Raw genomic sequence first — 24,972 nt, 5'->3', positions numbered from 1 at the left:
AGCTCCTTGAGGGAGCTCAACCTGCAAATGATTGGAGCTCCACTCTCTCATATTATGTTCTTTAAATAACAGAGGCTTATTAGATATTTATTTTAATGAATAAATGTAGATTATTTACTTGAGCAATGCAAGAGTAACCTAACATAATTTTGATTCTCTATTCAGAAAACATATACTGGATACAACTAGGACAATTTTTTGAAACATAAAAAAGTAGTTTTCACTCTCATGTACAAGTGTATAGGATTTCCCTACAAACACTGAGTTATGCCTAAAGTTGCTCATTAACAATCATTTACCCCCAATAAAACCCTAAGACATATTATTGGACAATATATCAAGTTATTGTTAACTATTGATATTCCCAGTGAGGTTGCACTTACCGATTTTTTTTTACAGGATGGATACCTGGATACCTTCAAGCAGCTGCTTGAAACACAAACCTCAATGAGGCTAAGTTTTGACATGAAGGAGGGGAGGGAATTTCCTGAGCACCTATCTAAAGAGATTTCTGGGGGGAAGAAATGTACATTGGGGTATAGGGAGGCTTAACACTCCTTGGAGGTGCAGAAATGGACAGTGACAAATGTCACTGAGAAAGGTAGGTACTTTATACTATGGCTACAAAGATTGGCTCATATTGTGTCCATTTGTTTCTGGATGTTGTTTGGGCAAGTTACATATATCAAAACTCAGAGAACATAAGCTGTAGGGTTAGGGAGCTGATTTACTAGTGAGGAAAGTTGAATTGAAGCAGGCAAGAACACAAATTGTTCAAAGAGGTCACTAAGATAAACCCTAAGACAGATTCTGAAGGCTGAGTGCTGTGAAGAACACTGAGTTGGTCAGGCCAATCAGGCTGGCAAAGAAGCAAATTGGACAGATCATCCCCTCTGGACTCCATCCAGGACCCAAAACATCACAACAGGACTTATATATAAAGTACAGATAAATTGGGTTTATATTTAAGTTCCAGAAAAAAAATTTCATTATACCACTTCAGGAAACCCCTGCCTAAGCAGTCCCAGCCTGGCTTAAAAATACTTTCATTTGCCTAAACATGGGGTGAAAAACAAAACTACATCTTTGTATTTTAAAGTTTTATCTCCCTATTTAGAAATAATTCAAAGTACAGAGAGCAGAACTAACTATAAATGAATGCTCTAGTGTTAAATTCTGCATATGACAAAATATGATCAATATAAGATACTAAATATCTGTCCAAATCCATAGAATGTACAACATGAGTGAACCATAATGTAAATTATGTACTTTGACGTGTCCATATAAGTTCATCATTTGTAACAAAGGTACCACTCTGGTGGGGGGTGTTAGTAACAGGAGAGGCTATGCATTTGTAAAGGCAGAAGCATATGGAATATTTCTGTACCTTCCCCTCAATTTTGCTGTGATGCTAAGATTGCTCCAAAAAAATAAGTTTTAATTTTAAAACACAAAAAAATACAAAATAACAGATCCTTCTTGGTTTTGAAAATGGAGCATTTCAGTATGGTGTGAAAAAAACTAAAGAAAATAAGGATGGGGGGGCTGAAAACTGACATAACTGCCTCCAGGATAAAGACAAATAAAATCTGTACAAAAGGCAATATTGCTGAGAAACTGTAAATCAGACATATGATTTATGTTTTGTTTTGTGTTTATTTGACATCTTTGGAAATATGCTTTCTAGTTAAAAGCACAAGATCCATACTAAACCTTTCCCATAGAAGTCTCTATGCTAACAAATTAAATTAACTAAAAGAAGAAAGTGCATGTAAGCAGGCTTGCCAGAATGTCCTCCTTCAGGTTCCAGTACTAGCTTCTTATGACACTTCTTTCTCCAGGCAAAATCCCTCCTGGTGCAAGGCAGTGATGAGAAATCATACAGTAGTAACAACATTCATCCTGCTAGGATTGACAGATGACCCAAAAATACAAGTTCTGCTCTTTGTATTTTTGTTTCTCACCTACATGTTGAGTGTAACTGGAAACCTCATCATTATCACCCTCACACTGGTGGACTCCAATCTTAAAACTCCCATGTATTTTTTCCTCTGAAATTTCTCTTTCTTAGAAGTCTCATTCACCACTGTCTGTATTCCCAGATTCCTGTATACTATGACCACTGGAGATAATACTGTTTCCTATAATGCTTGTGCCACCCAGTTATTCTTTGTTGTCTTCTTTGGAGCAACAGAATTTTTTCTCCTTGCCGCCATGTCCTATGACCGCTATGTGGCCATTTGCAAGCCCCTGCATTATACAACTATCATGAACAACAGAGTCTGCACTACCCTCGTTCTCTGCTGTTGGTTTGCTGGCCTGTTAATCATCCTCCCGCCTCTTGGCCTGGGCCTCCAGCTGGAATTCTGTGACTCAAATGTGATTGATCATTTTGGCTGTGATGCATCTCCAATTTTACAGATAACCTGCTCAGACACAGTCTTAATAGAGAGAATTGTTCTGAGTTTTGCCATACTGACACTCATTATTACCTTAGTGTGTGTAGTCTTCTCCTATACCTACATCATTAAGACCATTCTAAGATTCCCTTCTGCCCAACAAAGGAAAAAGGCCTTTTCCACCTGCTCTTCCCATATGATTGTGGTTTCCATCACTTATGGCAGCTGCATCTTCATCTACATCAAACCTTCAGCAAAGGAAGGAGTAGCTATTAATAAAGTAGTGTCTGTGCTCACTACTTCAGTTGCTCCTTTGTTTAACCCATTCATTTATACGCTTTGAAACAAACAAGTGAAAGATGCCTTCAAAGACACAGTAAAAAATAAAATAAAAAAAAGACACAGTAAAATGGATTGTATTTCTCACAAAGAAGTAAGAGACTATTGATTTTTTTGAGGCTAGGTTAATTTTAAATCTGAATAACCCATCCATGAATTTGCCAAATAAATGGTTAACGAATATTTCCACAAAAACGTTTCCACTGCCCATTCCGGAAATTTTTTGAGTGTACTATATCATGAAATATGATATAACTACAGAATTGAAAGAATAGTTTTCCGAATACTGAATGTGTTCTACTGTCATTGCTTGATGGTGTTTAAACATAGACTCAAGGAGAACAAGACTGAATTTAGGGGCAGCACAACTAAGTCCTACTTAGATAACTTCTTCAATATCCAGACTTACATTATCCCTTAATTTAAGAAGAATGTTAGTGAGGGATGGGCAAAATAGGTGAAAGAGGCCAAGTGTATGGTGGTGGATGGTAACTAGATTTGTGATGGTAATCCCTTTGTAATGTATACAGATGTCAATCTTAATGCTGTATACCTGAAACATATAATGATATATACCAATTTACCTCAATTTCTAAAAAAGAAGAATGTTAGAGATTAGGAGCCTTGACTAAAACATCAAAAATATTGCTAATTTGAGAAGGGGCATTTGGTTGCTTAGCACAGTCTGACTACTGAAGATACAATCCAGGTATAGTGTGAAAAAAAAAGCTGTTGGTGGGAATGTGAACTGGTACAACCACTCTGGAAAACTGTGTGAAAAAGAGTTAAAAATAGAGTGGCCCTATGACCTAGCAATTGCACTGCTGGGGATTTACCCCAAAGATACAGATGCAGTGAAATGGCAGGACACCTGCACCCCAATATTTATAGCAGCAATGTCCACTGTGGAAGGAGCCTCGGTGACCATCAAAAGATGAATGGATAAAGAAGATGTGGTCTATGTATACAATGGAATATTACTCGCCATTAGAAACAACAAATACCCACCATTTTCTTCAACGTGGTTGGAACTGGAGGGTATTATGCTGAGTGAAGTAAATCAATCGGAGAAGGACAATCATTATAAGGTCTCATTCATTTGGGGAATATAAAAAATAGTGAAAGGGAATAAAGGGGAAAGGAGAGAAAATGAGTGGGAAATATCAGTGAGGGTGACAAAACATGAGAGACACCTAACTCTGGGAAATGAACAAGGGGTAGTGGAAAGGGAGGTGGGCAGGGGATTGGGGTGACTGGGTGACGGGCACTGAGGGGGACACTTGACAGGATGAGCACTGGGTGTTATGATATATGTTGGTAAATCGAACTCCAATAAAAAATATACAATAAATAAATAAATGTTAAAAAAATAAAAATAGACTTAGAAAAAAGGGAGGGGGAGATGTGGAGGAAAAAAGTAATAGTCATTCAGGAAGCTTGGACCAAATCATTGGACTTTTTTCTATCAAAGGATAGAAACAAAAAAATAATAAAATAAAATAAATAAAATAACAAAGGATAGAAACAGTAATTGTGAAAGTTGTGTGTTTTATATATATATATGCTTATTAAACATCATCCAACTGCTCAAATGTATTTTTATGTTGTACTCTTTATTTTCAGTTGTTCATACAAGGTAATGACCATCATATAAGTTTCTTCTATACTTCAAAAATATTCAAGGTAAATAGAACTCTTCTCCAAGGCCTTTCCTCTTTTTTCATTTAAAATTTCTTTAAAAACCAACAAAATCCCACTACATGTTCCCCAGCTTCCCTTCTGATAATTAACTTAAGCATGCATCTACATGATATATATGTTTAGTAGTTGGGTTGATCACCTGAGTCATGAATCCTTAACAGAGGTTGTCTATGAATCTCATTGTTTGGTTTGGACGATGATGAAGAAAGATAAGAATATTGTAGATTCAAAAACCTATCCTGACTAATTTGCCATTCAAGAACCAAGTGCATTTGGATAGGTCCAATATTGGAAATTCAGTAGGTTCATGAAAGATAATCCTCTACTTCTGATATGGATAATGAGATATTCTCCTCTTGTTCACTTGCTCAGTAAGAGAAAAAGAAAAAGAGTTGCATCTTGTCAGGTCTTTGGAACTGGAGGTAGTGCATCAAATAACTGAGGTCACATTTGGACCCAACTCCAGTTCCCAAACATAACTCAAATATTACTGAAATTGATCATGACTTTATACCTTGCCCAGTTTGAACTCAGAACTTTGTTGAACCTAATTTTATGTGTAGGTTACCCGGAAGGGGCAAATTTTTATGTTAGCCTACTCTTCCTCAGCTCTTCCTTCTAAATCCTTTATTTCAGTCACTCAATGTTATCATTTTCTTCTGTCAAAAAGTTCTTCTTTGTCATTCCTGTAATACTTCTAATCTAAAATTGTATCTCTCAACCAGAATTATCTTGACAACTTCCTAATGATATCGCATTTATAATCTCTCCTCTGTATTAGTCATCCTAAGCAGTATCACAGTATTTATTATCCTAAAACACTATTTTAATTAGTTCACTTCTTGCTTTAAATCTTCTAGAATCTTCTCATTCTTACTTTTGAAACTCATTCTCTTAGCAATCAGGAGTTGTGAAAAATCTATGTTCAACTTCACCAATCCAAACATTTTCTGCAACTCCTCAACATTAACCCTAATCCAAAATATAAACTTTTCACATGATAGTCACCTACCTGAAATATCCTTCGTTTGCCCCTAATCAAATCCATTTATACCCTATTCAAACATAAGTGATTTCCCCGGCCCCATTCGAATTCATCTTCCATTTGCCTCCCCTCATCCTTTCTTCCAAAAACGATTTTCTATTTCTATACACCCCATAGGAATTCTTGTTAATTCCACATATTTTGTTATTTCCCAATTGGTTTGCATTGAAATGTTCTATATGTTTAACCTTGTCTCTATAATTCCCCAAGGGCAAATATCTTTGACAAAGAAAGTATTTCAAAATTTTCTTCATAATAATGCCAGTTTATCACCTCTACACTAGGTGTCAGTTGTACAGATCTAACCATCTGACCTGAACTCTTTTTATAAGAAGTCTCATATAGTTCAATAATATATGACAGAAATATTTATTAATATTTCCTCATTGTTTGACTTAACTTTGCTCCAACAATTCTAATGAAACCACATTCTCCGTTCCTAATTAGATACAATCTTTTTAAAATATCTATTTAAAGAGTTAATTTATTTATTTGAGAGAGCAGAGAGAGAGAGAGCACACAAGCAATGAGGAGGAGCAGAGAGAGAGAAGGAGAGCAGACTCCTCACTGAACAGGGAGCCCAACTTGGAACTTGATCCCAGGACCCTGAGACCATGACTTGAGCTGAGGGCATATGCTTAACCAAATAAGCCACCCAGGTGCCCGTAATTAGATATAATCTAATTTGGTATCACTTAAACCTCACACTACAATTGTTCACACTCTTTCTCCTGCTTCCATCTAAGACATGTCATCATTCTTTAATTTATTCATCCAACATACTAACTACCATATTCCAGATACTCTTAATGAACAGATAGGACAAGGTTTCTGACCTCATGGAACTTGTGTTCCACCCTCAAAAAGGAAAAAGATGATGCTTCTATGTAAACAAGACCTCCCAAATTCACTCCTTCCCTTGGTGTCTAGAACCCTTCTTTAAGTATGGCCTTTTTGGAAAATAAAAATAAATACAATCACATTGATGAGGTATGTTCAAGAAACAGAGAAAGCACTAAAAGAACTTCTAATGGCAAAAGTTGGAACAATTTGGATAAGAAAATAAATAGAATAGTAGTAGATAATAACCCAAAGAATAAAATAGATATCCAAGAATTCATACTTATATAAATAAATGATTGAATGAATTAATAAGTGAGGGAGAAGAGACAAACCTCCTACGTAGAAGTATTCCAAATAATTTGTGTAGATACTCCATACTAAAGAAAGAGAAAACTTTACAAAAACTTTACAGTGGAAAAACTGACAATAAAAATGCACTTTACCTCTGTGGTCTTCCCAATAGCATCAGACAAATTTCAAAACTGGAGTATTCTATAAAATATCTGACCAGTAACTCTCAAAACTGTCAGTCTTCAAATATAAGGAAAGTCTGAGAAATTGTCATAGTCAAGAGGAGCAAAAAGATAGCATAACAACTAAATGTAATGTGGTATCCTAAATGAGATATTGCAATAGAAAAAATATATTGAAAGGTTAAAACTCAGAAAATCTGAATAAAAACTATAGATTTTATTTTAAAATAATATATCAACATTGGTTCGTTAATTGTAACAAATCCATCATATTAATGTGAGATGTTAATAATAGGGGAAACTGAGCATATGATATATGGGAACCAGCTATACTACCTATACAATTTTTCTGCATATCTAAAATTATTCTAAAAACATTAAGTCTACTGATGGGCACTGGGGGGGGCACTTGACGGAATGAACACTGGGTGTTATGCTATATGTTGGCAAATGGAACTCCAATAAAAAAATACAAAAAATAAAATAAATAAGTCTATTAAAAAATAAATACAGTCCTCAAGTTAAATGACAACTATTTTTTATAAATTTATTTTTATTGGTGTTCAATTTGTCAACATATAGAATAACACCCAGTGCTCATCCTGTCAAGTGCCCCCCTCAGTGCCCGTCACCCAGTCACCCCACCCCCTGCCCACCTCCCTTCCACCACCCCTAGCCCGTTTCCCAGAGTTAGGAGTCTCTCATGTTCTGTCTCCCTTTCTGATATTTCCCACTCATTTTTCTCCTTTCCCCTTTATTCCCTTTCACTATTTTTTATATTCCCCAAATGAATGAGACCATATTTTCTCCATGCTGAAAAACGTATGTCTTAACTGATGGGTTCTTTTGTTTTAAGTGATGGGTTTGAAAGAAAATTTATTTTTTTATAAATTTATTTTTTATTGGTGTTCAATTTGCCAACATACAGAATAACACCCAGTGCTCATCCCGTCAAGTGCCCCCCTCAGTGCCCGTCACCCATTCACCCCCACCCCCCGCCCTCCTCCCCTTCCACCACTCCTAGTTCGTTTCCCAGAGTTAGGAGTCTTCATGTTCTGTCTCCCATTCTGATATTTCCCACACACCTCTTCTCCCTTCCCCTATACCCTTTCACTATTATTTATGTTCCCCAAATGAATGAGAACATATAATGTTTGTCCTTCTCCGATTGACTTATTTCACTCAGCATAAAGAAAATTTTATTTTTATTTTTATTTTTTATTTTTTTAGCATAAAGAAAATTTAAAGATCTCTCCTGCAGGCTCCTCACTGCAAGGACGTCATTCAACCCACTGTTTCGCTTCTCTCATTCTTTTCTTTAACCTGCTGGTGACCTGTGTTTGACCTCCCATTGCAATTTCCTCACTACCCTCACCAGTATCCCTGGGATGACTTCTCTTAAACATCTCTTGAACTTTTGTTATTGAAGATGGCAATAAAGGATCTTTATTAGTCTCTCAGAATCATGACCCCCAGAGAATGTATTGTCAGTACAATTGATCCCAAAGAGGCTGCTCTGAAGAGAGAAAAAAATGTTGTTACTTTTGATATTAAAAAACCTAAAAAAAGTTTTTTTTTAAAAAGCTCCCCAGAAAGTTAATGTCTCTTGTTCAAGTCGTCATTTCTCCTGAGAAGGAGCTCTAGAAATTCTCTGGGCTTCAACGCATGTTTTGTATATAGTTTAATAAATATTTGAATGTAGGTCCAACATTTTTCTATGCAGTGTACAAAATACAACAAAGTAAATCTGCCACAACAAAACAGTATATAAAATATACAGCCATGAAAAGTTAACAATACAAGAAATTGCATGAGGCAAAAGATACTGAAATGCCACATAAGTGGCACAGATCATTTGTGCTTTCAATACAAGAGAGAATTCCCTGTAATCAAGTGAAATAGTTAATTGCATTTATGCTATTTACTATGTCCCAGGCACTATTCTAAGAAACACGGATAGTAATAATAGAATCAAAACCAGTATATGTTGTATCTCACTATCATCAATATATTGTTATTATTCATTATTATGAACAAACTACCATTATCATTCTTGCATTACAAATAAGAGAACTCAGACACACACACAAAATGTAAGCAGACAGTATTTCTTTAAAAACAAAAAACTAGGGATCCCTGGGCTGCGCAGGCGTTTGGCGCCTGCCTTTGGCCCAGGGCACGATCCTGGAGACCCGGGATCGAATCCCATGTCGGGCTCCCGGTGCATGGAGCCTGCTTCTCCCTCTGCCTGTGTCTCTGCCTCTCTCTCTCTCTCTCTGTGTGACTATCATAAATAAATAAATAATTTTTTTAAAAAAACTAGATTAAACCAATTAATGAGAATATACTTCAAAACTCCTGGGCAAATCTTTTTTTTTTTTTTTTCAAATCTTTCTACCTAAGCAAAATGTTTAATGCAGATATAAAAATTAGAAATAATTAGTGTTACTTACTGACTGATTAATATAAAGTGAAAAGAAACACTTGGAGAGTTTAAATCTAGATAACTGGAAATATACTGCTCCTGACACAAATAGACAATTAACATGGAGAATCATAAGCCCTCCAAATTTCTTTCTTCAACATTGTTTTGTCTATCTAGGTCCTTTGCTTTTACACACAAATTTTAAATGCCAGCTAGTTAAATTCTCTCTTGAAAAAGAAAGCCCGTTAGAATTTTGATTGTGATTGCAATCTTAACACTATTAAGTCTACTGATCCATGAATACGTTCTCTCTCCATTTATTAGGCCTTCCGTAATCCTCCTACAATGATTTATAATTTTTTTAAATTTTATTTATTTATTCATGAAAGACACACAGAGAGAGAGGGAGAGACACAGGCAGAGGGAGAAACAGGCTCCATGCAGGGAGCCTGACATGGGACTGGATCTGGGATCTCCAGGATCACACCCTGGGCTGAAGGCAGGAGCTAAACCACTGCACCACCAGGGCTGCCCTGATTTATAGTTTTAAGCATTCAAAAACTACACAACTTCTGTCAGATTTATCCCTAAGTAATTCATGTTTTTATGTAAACTGTATTCTTTATTTTTATATTCCAATTATTCATTATTAGTATATAGAAACTCAATTAATATTTATAAATTGACCTGGTATCTTGTCACTGTCCTAAGCTCACTTATTAGTTTTATTTTATTTTTTATTATTTTTATAAATTTATTTTTTATTGGTGTTAAATTTGCCAACATACAGAATAACAACCAGTGCTCATCCCGTCAAGTGCCCCCCTCAGTGCCCGTCACCCAGTCACCCCCACTCCCCGCCCACCTCCCCTTCCACCACCCCTAGTTCGTTTCCCAGAGTTAGGAGTCTTTCATGTTCTGTCTCCCTTTCTGATATTTCCCACTCATTTTTCTCCTTTCCCTTTTATTCCCTTTCACTATTTTTTATATTCCCCAAATGAATGAGACCATATAATGTTTGTCCTCCGATTCACTTATTTCACTCAGCATAATACCCTCCAGTTGCATCCACGTCGAAGCAAATGGTAACTGTGTGGAGGTTCCTCAAAGAGTTAAAAATAGATCTGCCCTACAACCCAGCAATTGCACTGCTGGGGATTTACCCCAAAGATACAGTTTTAGCATCAATTTTGTGTTTCCCATTGACTTTCTATATTGATGATCATGTCATCTGAAAATAAAAACTAGTCTAATGCTTCATGTTCAATTGACATGATTCTTATGTTTTCCTGCCTTAGTGCTGATCACTATTTTCACTGCCCCAAAATTACTTGCTCATCCCTGGTAATGACCGATTGTTTTTATGTCTCCAAAGTTTTGCCTTTTCCAGAATGTCATTTGGTTGGAGTCATGTAGTACGTAGTCTTTTCAGACTGGCTTCTTTAACTTATCATTATGCATTCCAGGTTTTTGTTTTGTTACATGGTTACTCTAGGGTCAAAACATCTTTAGGGTTAATAGATCTTTAACTTATAACAGTTTACATTCAAATAATGTTAACACCATTACAGATGTAGTGTAAGAATCTTATAATGGTATACTTTCATTTTGCCCCTTCTGTTGTCACACATTTTTTGCTACATATTTTTTGTAAATTTTTTATTGGAGTTCGATTTGCCAACATATAGCATAACACCCAGTGCTCGACCCCTCAAGAGCCCCGCTCAGTGCCCATCACCCAGTCACCACATCCCCCCGCCCACCTCTCCTTCCACTATGCTGTTTGTTTCCCAGAGTTAGGAGTCTCTCATGGATTGTCACCCTCTCTGATTTTTTCCCACTCATTTTCTCTCCTTTCCCCTATAATCCCTTTCACTATTTTTTATATTTCCCACATGAGTGAAACCATATAATGATTGTCCTTCTCCAATTGGCTTACTTCACTTAGCATAATACTCTCTAGTTCCATCCACATAGAAGGAAATGGTGGGTGTTCATCATTTCTAATGGCTGAGTAATATCCCATTGTATACGTAGACCACATCTTCTTTATCCATTCATCTTTCGATGGACACCGAGGCTCCTTCCACAGTTTGGCTATTGTGGACATTGCTGCTATAAACATCGTGGTGCAGGTGTCCCGGCATTTCACTGCATCTGTACCTTTGGGGTAAATCCCCAGCAGTACAATTGCTGGGTCATAGGGCAGGTCTATTTTAAACTCTTTGAGGAACCTCCAAATAGTTTTTCAGAGAGGCTGTACCAATTCACATTCCCACCAGCAGTGCAAGAGGGTTCCCCTTTCTCCACATCCTCTCCAACATTTGTTGTTTCCTGCCTTGTTAATTTTCCCCATTCTCACTGGTGTGAGGTGGTATCTCATTGTGGTTTTGATTTATATTTCCGTGATGGCAAGTGATGCAGAGCATTTCCTCATGTGCTTGTTGGCCATGTCTATGTCTTCCTCTGTGAGATTTCTGTTCATGTCTTTTGCCCATCTCATGATTGGATTGTTTGTTTCTTTGCTGTTGAGTTTAATAAGCTCTTTATAGATCCTGGATACTAGCCCTTTATCTGATACGTCATTTGCAAATCTCCCATTCTGTAGGTTGTCTTTTAGTTTTGTTGACTGTTTCTTTTGCTGTGCAGAAGGTTTTTATCTTGATCAAATCCCAATAGTTCATTTTTGCTTTTGTTTCCTTTGCCTTCATAGATGTATCTTGCAAGAAGTTGCTGTGGCCAAGTTCAAAAGGGATTTTGTCTCTGTTCTCCTCTAGGATTTGATAGATTCTTGTCTCACATTTAGGTCTTTTATCCATTTGGAGTTAATATTGTGAAAATATCTATGCTACCCAGGGCAATTTACACGTCCAATGCAATCCCTATCAAAATACCATGGACTTTCTTCAGAGAATTGGAACAAATCATTTTAAGATTAGTGTGGAATCACAAAAGGCCCTATATAGCCAGGGGAATATTGAAAAAGAAAACCAGAGCTGGGGGCATCACAATGCCGGATTTTAGGTTATACTACAAAGCTGTGGTCATCAAGGCAGTGTGGTACTGGCACAACAACAGACACACAGATCAGTGGAATAGAATAAAGAACCCGGAAATGGGCCCTCAACTCTATGGTCAACTAATATTCAACAAAGCAGGAAGGACTATCCACTGGAAAAAGGACAGTCTCTTCAATAAATGGTGCTGAGAAAATTGGACAGCCACGTGCAGAAGAATGAATCTGGACCATTCTTTTACACAAGACACAAAGATAAACTCAAAATGAATGTGCTATTGTTGTAACACAGTCTATTGTACATATTACATAAACGCAAAAATGTATTTTCATTTATATGGACAATTATCTTTTTCCTTCTTTTTCTTTAATTTAAATTCAATTAGCCAACATATAATACATCATTAGTTTCAGATGTAAAGTTCAGTAATCCATCAGTTGCATATAACACCCAGTGCTCATCACATCACGTGCCCTCCTTAATGCCCACCATCCAATTACATCTCCCCACCCACTTCCTCTCCAGCAACCATCAATTTGTTTCCTATAGTTAAGAGTCTCTCATGGCTTGTCTCCCTCTTTGATGACTTCCCATTTAGTTTTCCCTCCCTTCCCCTATGATCCTCTGTGCTATTAGACTCCACATATAGGTGAAACCATTTAATTATCCTTCTCTGATTTACCTATTTCACTTAGCATAATAAAATGGGCAATTATCTTTAAAGAGATCTTTAAATTACCAAAAAATGTCATGTATATTTACCCACATACTTATCAATACTGAGTTGCTTCATTTTGTATCTGTGGATCCAAATCTGATTATGATGTGTCTTGGGGGAGTTTTCTTTATGCTTCTTCTGTTTAGTGTTCACTGACATTCTTGGTTAAGGTTTTATAGTTTTCATAAAATCTGGAAATTTTTCAGCCATTATTTCTTTAAAAATTGTTTTCTGCCCTTAACCCAATCCCCAAAGGGCTCCAATTACATGTGTTTTAGGCTACTCAAAGTGGTCACACAGCTCACTGATGCTACTTTCTAAAAATTATTTTTTCTCTCTTTCATTTTGGATAGTTTCTATTAGTATGCCTTCAAGTTTGCCAATATTTTCTTCTGCAAGTATAATCTGTGTTTAAACCTATCCAGTCTATTTTTTATTTCACATGCTGTAGTTTTCATCTCTAAGTTTGATTTGAGTCTTTATACTTTCCTTGTTTCTACTTAATTTTTTGGATGTATAGAGTGAAGTTATAATAGCTGTTTTAAAGTTCTTGCTTGGCAATTCTAACATTGGTGTCTGGTTGGGTCACTTTCAATTAATTTATTTCCTCATGCTTTATGTGTGTAAAATTATTATATATATATAAAATAAGAATATATGTGCATATAAAAAATACACACACACACATTTTGCTTCTCTGCATGTCTGATAACTTTTATTGGATTCTACGCATGGTGATTTTTGCCTTGTTGGGTCTTCAATATTTTTGTGTTTCTATAAATATTTCTATAAATATTCTTGTGTTCTATGATGCAATTAAGTTATTTAGAAACAGTTTGATCCTTCTGGGTTAATCATTGAAATACATTCAATTCCTCAAAAAGTATACATCTATTTTGAGGTAAATTTCTGCTAGAGTTATGGGGAAAAATGTTAATCACTATGACCCCCTTCTTGCCCATCATTAATCAGATTATCTTTAAGCCCTTGTTCTTTGAAGTAGAGAGATAATATAGTGCACTTAGAAAGCTTGGACTTTGTCATAAGGCAAACATGAGTTCAAGTCTAAACTCTCTTAGCAAATACATGGCCTTGGGAAAATTATTTAGCTTCTTAATTTTCAACTTCTCAATTTTTAACCATAAAATGTAGATAGTCATATAATCCACATACTAATGTCATAAAGATTATAAAAGACAATACAATAAGAGTATTTGGCACAGAACTAGGCCAAAGAAGAGCTCAATTAATATTATTTACCTAGCTAAAATATAAACTATATTTTATGTAACTATGTTATGTAACATTAGATACTCCTACATTTATCTTACCTCAATCAAATATATAATAGTGTACTGAATGGAGAAAAATATTCTATAAAAACTATTGATTAAATATATAAACAAAATCATATATATAAAGTTATAATCCTATACTATTTGCATCAATTTTTGTTTTGGGTTGGACAGCAGCTGACCTTTTTTAAATTTAATTTTATATATTTAAGGTGTATATGATAATTTGGTATACATACACATAATGAAACTATTACAACAGTCAAGCTAATTAACCTATCTTCTCACCATTAATTCTGTATGTGTGAGTAGGTGTGTGTGTATGTGTGTGCATGCACACGGAGAGCACTCAGCAAATTTCTGAGAGTCAATACAGTATCACTAACTATAGTTCATATAATGTGCATTAGATCGAGACTTATTCATCCCACATAACTCCAAGTTTGTGCCCTTTGACCAACATGGACAGCAACTGATCTTGAAACTTAAGTCAAAAATGAGAAAAAACTGAACACAAATTTCCCTGATTGTTTGTGATGTCTTAACAAAGAATGGTCACGGGAAGAAAAAGCTGCTTAGGATAGAGGGAGGGAACTGTTTCCACTATGACACAGAGTGATAGGACTTCATCCAAATCCAGATTCCCTCAGCAAATTCTGAGCAGCTTCTTTCTTGAGTTCAGCTGAAATATCCCTAGGCATATGGAGAGAATCTAACCTTCTAATCTAACCTTCTGACGGTTCATCTGACTCATTATTTTGCACGTAACCTATTGTTACATCTTCCTGTCTCCAAAGACACTCTTCCTTCTGATAGATACTTAAAGCTTTTATTGAAAAGAATTCATTCTAGTTCATTACACTGTAGATTAACTAGTGACTTTTGAACCTGGACTCTCAAGGGAATCTTTTCTTCGTTCACTTAATTGATCCCTCCACAGCTGTTGCATCCTAAATGGATATAACTATTGCTATTTTTGTAAATGTAAAATTTAGTGGGAGTCCTTGTCTCCCTGTTCAAAAAAGCTAGAATAGTGATTTCCCAGAGTGCAGAGAGCTCTTATATGTTAAGAACTCACTTAACCAGAATACATGAAGATTTTTCCTATTGAGAGAATGAAACTGTATATTTGGAATTTTTGTCCTTTAAATTTCTTAAGAGAAAAGGTGACTGGGAATTAATGGGTATGAGTTCCTGAGGAGAACTTAAAGAATTTTTGTGAGAGCTAGTGTGGGGGTATACAGAAAAAATGTGATAAGCCCTACACTTAATACTTTCTAGTCATTATTCCTGTCAAGCTTTGAGTCATACTAAGGACGTTGGTTAAAGTATGCTCAGAAGCCATGAAAGACCATAAGAGAGGTAAATATAATTAAGTTGGTTTTAACATATATTCACCATCTGGGAACTAATAGAATAAAATTTGGGTGCTAAGTAACATTGACAATACTCTAGAAGAATCAATAGTAATTTTGAGATATTACCTTGTTCTATGGTAAGTGACATGACTTTCTGTAAGATCTTTGAATACCATTCATGGGAGGTACATAGGTTAATAACAGAAACAGATGATTTATAGAGGATACAGTCAAGTCACCTATGAAAGATACTGAGGAAGCCCTTTATCTCAATCCAATAAAAATGTCTCCTCCAATATTCTATAACACAAAGTTTTAATCTCCAGGCTGAGAATATAACCTTCTTTCATGTGCTTTATGTTTTACAACACGTCGGTCCCCATGTGTGTAAACACATTAAGTTAGTGGTCAATCAACACATTAAGACATTTATATGCTATTATATGCTATTGTTCAATGGTGACATTGGGATATGAAGAAATATTAAATACTGAAAACTAAGAAAAATTTAGAAAAATCTTAGAAAAAACTAAGAAAAATTTAGGGCCCAAAGCATAGCCCGGGGTAATAAGTACTCAGTCAGATATCAATTGAAGGCATTTGAAACCTATATCAAAAGTAAGAGATGGAATTAGGTAGATAGGATAGAAAGACAGCTGGGGTCCAGAGACTTGACCTATCACCTTTAACATTTGGTATCCTGTGATCAGGATCTGAGTGACTCTGTTTTCCTTGGGATGGTGCCTTGTAGCAGATAGCAAGAGCCAGAGACTGTTGTACTTCCCTGTAATATTATCTGAAAACCAGGAGAGAGCTATACAATGCAAAAGCACATGGTCCATCCCTCACTGGGAAGGGAAAAACCATGTTTCCTTAGACTCAAGGGAAATACACTTCAAGGCAATTTCTCAGAAATATTTTCCAACCACCAGGTGAAAACCATTCTTGCAAAAAACTAATTGGAGTCTTCTGGGAGCATCCTGTTCCATTTAAATAAAGAGAGAAATCAGGAGCCCTAGAGACAATGAATACAGATGGGAAATGTTTGGTTAGCTATAATGTGATTAATTTTAGATTGTTGAAGAGCAATTGTCTTCCTACTATTGCCTCTAATTCTGGTACAAATAGTTAACTAACTGAAATAGTTAACTGTGGTTAGGGAAGCAGAGGTGGCATCATATAAAAGATTATCTCTTCCAAAAAAAAGGTGGGGGTCAGGGAGCACAAAAGCAAGGAGAAGTCAATTATCCATGTCCTCTCCATTTGTCCAATCATGATAAGCTTATACTTGAGTAAAGTAAACAAATTAAAAGGCATTATTTTGAAATATTTAGAAGCTAAGTCTCTGAAGTCAAACCACTTGTTTCCATATCCCTACTTTACCCTAGGTGGATCGGATAATACCCCAGATGGTACCTTAGGTGATACCTAGAACTTATGAGCCTCAAGTTCCTCATCTATAAAATGTAGATTATAATACGACATAACTCAGAGAGTTGCTGTGAAGATTAATTGCGATAAACCACATAAAACATTTAGCACAATATCTGTCACTTAATAAATGTTCTAGAAATGTTAGCTGTTATCCTAGCAAGATTTGAAAATTAATTTGAAGAGAGAAAAATGGATTTCCATACCCAGAAGCATCTCTTATAGTGATTGAATTTCATCATCAGAAGTCTATTTTCAATTAAAAATATCTCTAGAATTGATAGTTCAAAATTATTGCCAGCTTTAGAAAGCTTAGCATTGATCCATTTTCTAATTCTACAGTAACAAGAAGGTTATAACCACATTTACTTAAGTATTTAACCTTTCATATAGCAAATTGTTTACTTACTAGGTTTTCCAAAAGAATGGTAGAGACCCTGGGACAGAAAAAAAGTGGACTACTTACTGAAGAAGCTGGAGAACACATTAGTTTGAAAATCTGGAGACCAGAAAAATAGACTCCTGAAATTTTCTTCTCACATCCATATAATTAAATAGATATATGTAATTGGGATTCAGGAGACAAATTCATTTTCCTGTCATTAATAAGCCAGCCAGTAATAATCTATGTTATATTATATATATATATATCATATATATTAACATAATAATAACTTACAACTTCTCAACCTCAAAATTAGGGGATTGAACAAAATGCCAACAATATCAGCTGCATTTAAGCTGTTCATGATCCACAGGTAATAATATATAAAGGGGACTGGTATCCATCAATCTAAAGTTTTATTTATCTTGTTTTTAAGAAAGAAGTAAGGGGATGCCTGAGTAGCTGAGTGGTTGAGCATCTGCCTTCCACTCAGGGCATGATCACAGACTGAGATCGAGTCCCACATCAGGCTGCCTGCATGGAGCCTACTCTCCCTCTGCCTATGTCTCTGCCTCTTTCTCTGTTTCTCTCATGAAAATAAATAAATTCTTTTTAAAGAGAGAGAGAGAGAGAGAGAGAAAGAAAGAAAGAAAGAAAGAAAGAAAGAAAGAAAGAAAGAAAGAAAGAAAGAAAGAAAGAAAAAGTGTGGAAGAATAGGCAAAATAAGTGAAGGGGAGTGGGAGATAAGGCTTCCAGTTATGGAATGAATAAATCATGGGAATAAAAGACACAGCATAAGGAATATAGTCAACAATCATACTGTATGGTAACAGATGTTAGCTACACTTGTGGTGAGCATAGCAGAATATATAGAGAAGTTGAATTACCGTGTTGTACTTCTAAAACTAATGTAGTCTACGGCCATACCACCCTGAACGCGCCCGATCTCGTCTAAAACTAATGTAACATTGTGGGTCAGCTATACTGAAAAAAATTTTTTAAAGAGAAGGAAAGAGTAGGGCACCTGGGTGGCTCAGTCAGTTAAGCGTCCAACTCTATTTTTTTATAACGAATTTATTTTTTATTGGTGTTCAATTTGCCAACATACAGAATAACACCCAGTGCTCATCCCCTCAAGTGCCCCCCTCAGTGCCCATCACCCATTCACCCCCACACCCCGCCCTCCTCCCCTTCCACCACCCTTAGTTCTTTTCTCAGAGTTAGGAGTCTCTATGTTCTGTCTCCCTTTCTGATATTTCCCACACATTTCTCCTCCCTTCCCTTATATTCCCTTTCACTGTTATTTATATTCCCCAAATGAATGAGAACATACAATGTTTGTCCTTCTCCGATTGACTTATTTCACTCAGCATAATACCCTCCAGTTCCATCCACATTGAAGCAAATGATGGGTATTTATCGTTTCTAATGGCTGAGTAATAGTCCATTGTATACATAAACCACATCTTCTTTATCCATTCATCTTTCGATGGACACCCAGGCTCCTTCCACAGTTTGGCTATTGTGGACAATGCTGCTAGAAACATCGGGGCGCAGGTGTCCCGGCGTTTCATTGCATCTGAATCTTTGGGGTAAATCCCCAATAGTGCAATTGCTGGGCTGTAGGGCAGGTCTATTTTTAACTCTTTGAGGACCCTCCACACAGTTTTCCAGACTGACTGCACCAGTTCACATTCCCACCAACAGTGTAAGAGGGTTCCCTTTTCTCCACATCCTCTCCAACATTTGTGGTTTCCTGCCTTGTTAATGTTCCCCATTCTCACTGGTGTGAGGTGGTATCTCATTGTGGTTTTGATTTGTATTTCCCTGATGGCAAGTGATGCAGAGCATTTTCTCATGTGCATGTTGGCCATGTCTATGTCTTCCTCTGTGAGATTTCTGTTCATGTCTTTTGCCCATTTCATGATTGGATTGTTTGTTTCTAAGGTGCTGAGTTTAATAAGTTCTTTATATATCTTGGAAACTAGCCCTTTATCTGATACATCATTTGCAAAAATCTTCTCCCATTCTGTAGGTTGTCTTTGTTGACTGTATCCTTTGCTGTGCAAAAGCTTCTTATCTTGATGAAGTCCCAATATTTCATTTTTGCTTTTGTTTCTTTTTTTTTTTTTTTTAGTGCTTTTGTTTCTTTTGCCTTCATAGATGTATCTTGCAAGAAGTTACTTTGGCTGACTTCAAAAAGGGTATTGCCTGTGTTCTCCTCTAGGATTTTGATGGAATCTTGTCTCACACTTAGGTCTTTCATCCATTTTGAGTTTATCTTTGTGTATGGTGCAATAGAGTGGTCTAGTTTCATTCTTCTGCATGTGGATGTCCAATTTTCCCAGCACCATTTATTGAAGAGACTGTCTTTCTTCCAGTGGATAGTCTTTCCTCCTTTATCGAATATTAGTTGACCATAAAGTTCAGGGTCTACTTCTGGGTTCTCTATTCTGTTCCATTGATCTATGGGTCTGTTTTTGTGCCAGTACCACACTGTCTTGAAGACCACAGGTTTGTAGTAGAACCTGAAATCTGGCATTGTGATGCCCCCAGATACAGTTTTCATTTTTAAAATTCCCCTGGCTATTTGGGGTCTTTTCTGATTCCACACAAATCTTAAAATAATTTGTACTAACTTTCTGAAGAAAGTCCATGGTATTTTGATAGGGATTGCATTAAACGTGTACATTGCCCTGGGTAACATTGACATTTTCACAATATTAATTCTGCCAATCCATGAGGATGGAATATTTTTCCATCTCTTTGTGTCTTCCTTTTTCTTTCAGAAGTGTTCTATAGTTTTTAGGGTATAGACCCTTTACCTCTTTGGTTAGGTTTATTCCTAGGTATCTTATGCTTTTGGGTGCAATTGTAAATGGGATTGACTCCTTAATTTCTCTTTCTTCAGTCTCATTGTTAGTGTATAGAAATGCCATTGATTTCTGGGCATTGATTTTGTATCCTGCCACGCTACCAAATTGCTGTATGAGTTCTAACAATCTTGGGGTGGAGGCTTTTGGGTTTTCTATGTAGAGTATCATGTCGTCGGTGAAGAGGGAGAGTTTGACTTTTTCTTTGCAAATTTGAATGCCTTTAATGTCTTTTTGTTGTCTGATTGCTGAGGCTAGGACTTCCAGTACTATGTTGAATAGCAGTGGTGAGAGTGGACATCCCTGTCTTGTTCCTGATCTTAGGGGAAAGGCTCCCAGTGCTTCCCCATTGAGAATGATATTTGCTGTGGGCTTTTCGTAGATGGCTTTTAAGATGTCGAGGAATGTTGCCTCTATCCCTACACTCTCAAGAGTTTTGATCAAGAATGGATGCTGTATTTTGTCAAATGCTTTCTCTGCATCTAATGGGAGGATCATATGGTTCTTGGGTTTTCTCTTGCTGATATGATGAATCACATTGTTCGTTTTACGAGTGTTGAACCAGCCTTGTGTCCCAGGGATAAATCCTACTTGGTCATGGTGAATAATTTTCTTAATGTACTGTTGGATCCGATTGGCTAGTATCTTGTTGAGAATTTTTGCATCCCTGTTCATCAAGGATATTGGTCTGTAATTCTCCTTTTTGGTGGGGTCTTTTTCTGGTTTTGGAATTAAGGTGATGCTGGCCTCATAGAACGAATGTGGAAGTACTCCATCTCTTTCTATCTTTCCAAACAGCTTTAGTAGAATAGGTATGGTTTCTTCTTTTTTTTAAATTTTTTTAAATTTATTTATGATAGTCACAGAGAGAGAGAGAGAGAGAGAGAGAGAGAGAGAGAGAGAGGCAGAGACACAGGCAGAGGGAGAAGCAGGCTCCATGCACTGGGAGCCTGATGTGGGATTCGATCCCGGGTCTCCAGGATCGTGCCCTGGGCCAAAGGCAGGCGCCAAACCACTGCGCCACCCAGGGATCCCATATGGTTTCTTCTTTAAACGTTTGATAGAATTCCCCTGGGAAGCCATCTGGCCCTGGACTTTTGTGTCTTGGGAGGTTTTGGATGACTGCTTCAATTTCCTCCCTCTTTATTGGCCTGTTCTATCATACTTAAAGGATCTATCTACAAGAAGACTTAACAATCCCCAATATATATGCCCCGAATTTGGGAGCTCCAAAATATTTAAATCAATTCATAACCAAAATAAAGAAATACTTAGATAATAATACACTTATACTTGGTGACTTCAATCTAGCTCTCTCTATACTAGATAGGTCTTCTAAGCACAACATCTCCAAAGAAACGAGAGCTGTAAATGAGACACTGGACCAGATGGATTTCACAGATATCTACAGAACTTTACATCCAAACTCAACTGAATACACATTTTCTCAAGTGCACATGGAACTTTCTCCAGAATACACTACATACTGGGTCACAAATCGGGTCTGAACTGATACCAAAAGATTGGGATCGTCCCCTGCATATTCTCAGACCATAATGCCTTGAAATTAGAACTAAATCACAATAAGAACTTTGGAAGGACCTCAAACACGTGGAGGTTAAGGACCATCCTGCTAAAAGATGAAAGGGTCAACCAGGAAATTAAGGAAGAATTAAAAAGATTCATGGAAACTAATGAGAATGAAGATACAACCGTTCAAAATCTTTGGGATGCAGCAAAAGCAGTCCTAAGGGGGAAATACATCGCAATACAAGCATCCATTCAAAAACTGGAAAGAACTCAAATACAAAAGCTAACCTTACACATAAAGGAGCTAGAGAAAAAACAACAGACAGATTCTACACCCAGCGGAAGATGAGAGTTAATAAAGATTCGAGCAGAACTCAACGAAATCGAGACCAGAAGAACTGTGGAACAGATCAACAGAACCAGGAGTTGGTTCTTTGAAAGAATTAATAAGATACATAAACCATTAGCCAGCCTTCTTAAAAAGAAGAGAGAGGAGACTCAAATTAATAAAATCATGAATGAGAAAGGAGAGGTCACTACCAACACCAAGGAAATACAAACGATTTTAAAAACATATTATGAACAGCTATATGCCAATAAATTAGGCAATCTAGAAGAAATGGACACATTCCTGGAAAGCCACAAACTACCAAAACTGGAACAGGAAGAAATAGAAAAGCGTCCAACTCTTGATTTCTACGCAGGCCATGATCTTGGGGTTGTGGGATCAAGCCTAGCTCCACACTGAGTGTGGAGCCTGCTTGGTATTCTCTCTTTCCCTCTCTCCCTCCTTTCCCTCTCTCTCCCACTCTAAAAAGAAGGAAGGAAGGGAGGGAGGGAGGGAGGGAGGGAGGGAGGGAGGGAGGGAGGAAAGAAGGAAGGCAGGAAGGAAGGAAGGAAGGAAGGAAGAAAGGAAGGAAGGAAGGAAGGAAAAAGGAAGGAAGGACGGAACAATCTACATTGTTATGTAGATGATGCTTTGTTTTGTTTGGTACTCCTGCTGAGTACCAAGGAAGGAAGGAAGGAAGGAGACACAGGAGAACACAAATAGAATGTGGAAAAGATGGATATAGGGTACTTTGAATACAGTTATTCTGAAATGGCACAAGTTTTTGAAAAGTCAGTCAAGACCAGCCCAGAAGAGAATTTGAAGGTTATGTGCAGTTGGGGAGTAAGTGCAAATAAAAAAGAGGTGGATAAATTAGAAATATCATCAGCATGCTATTCTATAAATCGCAAAGAGTAAATGACAAATACTAAATGGACTTGGAAAGAAGAGAACATACAGTATATTACTTCCAGTAAGAACCCTATTAATTAGTAGACTTGCCAAGGTAAACACTACTCATGAGATTCCAGAAATCTTCATAATATCAAGCTGGTACAAATCTCTCCAAGACTTTATGGGAGTCTTGGAGAGATATTAAGAAGGTTGCAGTTGGAAAAGAGTAGAAAGGGATCCAAAGTTCATCTAACCAAAGAGGAAAAGACATCAAGCACCATGTGAGAAACAACTCCTGTTAAGGTAAAAAGAAGAAAGAGCAAAAATATTCAGCGTTTATTTAATATTAATAATATCCCTAAAGCTATGCTAAGAACTTTGTGTTTAATCTTACTTAATCCTTACCACAACTCAATGAAGAAAAAGGTGTAAATATCTGCATTTTTTATGTATGATGAAACTGAAGGAAGTGGAGTACTTCAGAACCTTTGTTTGCACCCTAATCTGACTGATTCTCAAATCCTAACCCTTCACCACTACCAATTTCAAAAATAACCCTGGCAACTGTATTGTGTTTATCCAGGAATTAAGTTTCCAGCAGCTTCAATCAACCTCCTAGTGGAGAATTAGAGGTATGGGTGTCAGGAGCTAGAATGGACCCTATGGAATTCAATCCTTTAGCGTCTCATTTCCACAAAATGATTCCGCATATTAATCCAAAATAATGCAAAAAAATATTGTCTGATTTAATCTTTGGCATAAGTAGACAGGCCAGGAGTCAGTTCAGGGGATGTACTGGTAAAAAATGATCTTTTTACCTTATGTCAAGATAAGGTCTTTTGTCCAGACATCCTATCTGATGTCAAAAACAGTTTTCATAGGTTTTGAGACCTATTATCAAAGATAAGCAATAACTAGAAATGGATGAACGATGTTTCAGTTAAAGTATAATCAGCAAATTATTTTCATGTATAAAATGCTTGGTCCTACTTATTTACCGAAGAACATTTATTAAACTCCTGCTGAGTACCAAACACATTCCTGGACACGCCATTGAGCATAGTGAACAAAACAAACATGACCTTCATGGCCTTGTAGTCTAGTAAGGGGACAGAGATTAACAAGTTAAAAAGAAAATAGGTAATTACAAAGAGTAAAGTGGTGCATTACTAAAAGCCCCAAATTCATGTGTTGTTTAGAGAGCACTAAGACTTCCTCTTGAAGAGGGTATAGTGTCAGTGAGACCTAAAAAAAAAAAATATGGAAAACAGACACATGAAGTTGGCAGAACTGAAAAAGGCCACTAAAAATGGGACGTGCTTAATGAGATATAAAGTAGAAAAAGCTGAGATGGGAGAGATATTCAGGGCAATGCATACAGCATGTGGAAATTTGCAGGCCATAGTAGAGAATTTGGGCTTCATTCCAAGTTCAGACAGAAGTCATTAAAGTGTTTGAAATAGAAAATGATAGCTAATAAAATAGCACCCTCATTGTTATGTAGATGATGCTTTGTTTTGTTTTGTTTTCCAGTTTTGAAAGTGAAAAGTTTATCAAGGCAGTAGTTATTTTAAATGATCATATTTGCCTAAGGAGCTCAGGAAAGACAGACTAATAGAGAAGCTTGAAGAGGAGCTGTAGGAACTTCACATCTATCATTATAACCAACTCTATTTACATTCCACTGAAAAAAGTTTTGTAGTATTCATGACCAGAAGGCTTATCACCAATAATTCTAAAACCTTGTATATAATAATAAAAACAATAGAATCCCTTATACTGTGCTTATTACATGCCAATTTTCCAAGTGGTTTAAATGTATTAGCTCATTAGTTCCTTTTAACAAACCTATGAAATAAGTTCAATTATTCTCCACTGTGTACATATGAAGAAATTGAAGCACAAAGATTAATGT

The 24,972-nt window shown here is 36.5% G+C and overlaps 1 protein-coding gene and 2 pseudogenes across 1 annotated transcript in view; all 3 read left to right on the top strand.

The window, feature by feature from the left end:
• LOC112653993 (olfactory receptor 6C68-like) overlaps positions 1-24,972 on the top strand; it is a 28,683-nt pseudogene that overhangs the window by 1,998 nt on the left and 1,713 nt on the right.
• LOC118353017 (olfactory receptor 6C1) overlaps positions 461-24,972 on the top strand; it is a 51,700-nt gene continuing 27,188 nt past the window's right edge. The window contains exon 1 of the mRNA XM_035714339.2: positions 461-601. The gene's annotated coding sequence lies outside the window, so the exon portion shown is untranslated. The remainder of the gene's footprint in view (positions 602-24,972) is intronic.
• Positions 600-4,313, top strand: LOC112665204 (olfactory receptor 6C2-like; annotated as a pseudogene).

This window comes from Canis lupus, chromosome 10 (genome assembly GCF_003254725.2).
Source record: "Canis lupus dingo isolate Sandy chromosome 10, ASM325472v2, whole genome shotgun sequence".
In the NCBI taxonomy this organism is placed as follows: Eukaryota; Metazoa; Chordata; class Mammalia; order Carnivora; family Canidae; genus Canis; species Canis lupus.
The sequence above is the reverse complement of the archived record's forward strand: the minus strand, read 5'-3'. Positions and strand labels throughout refer to the sequence as shown.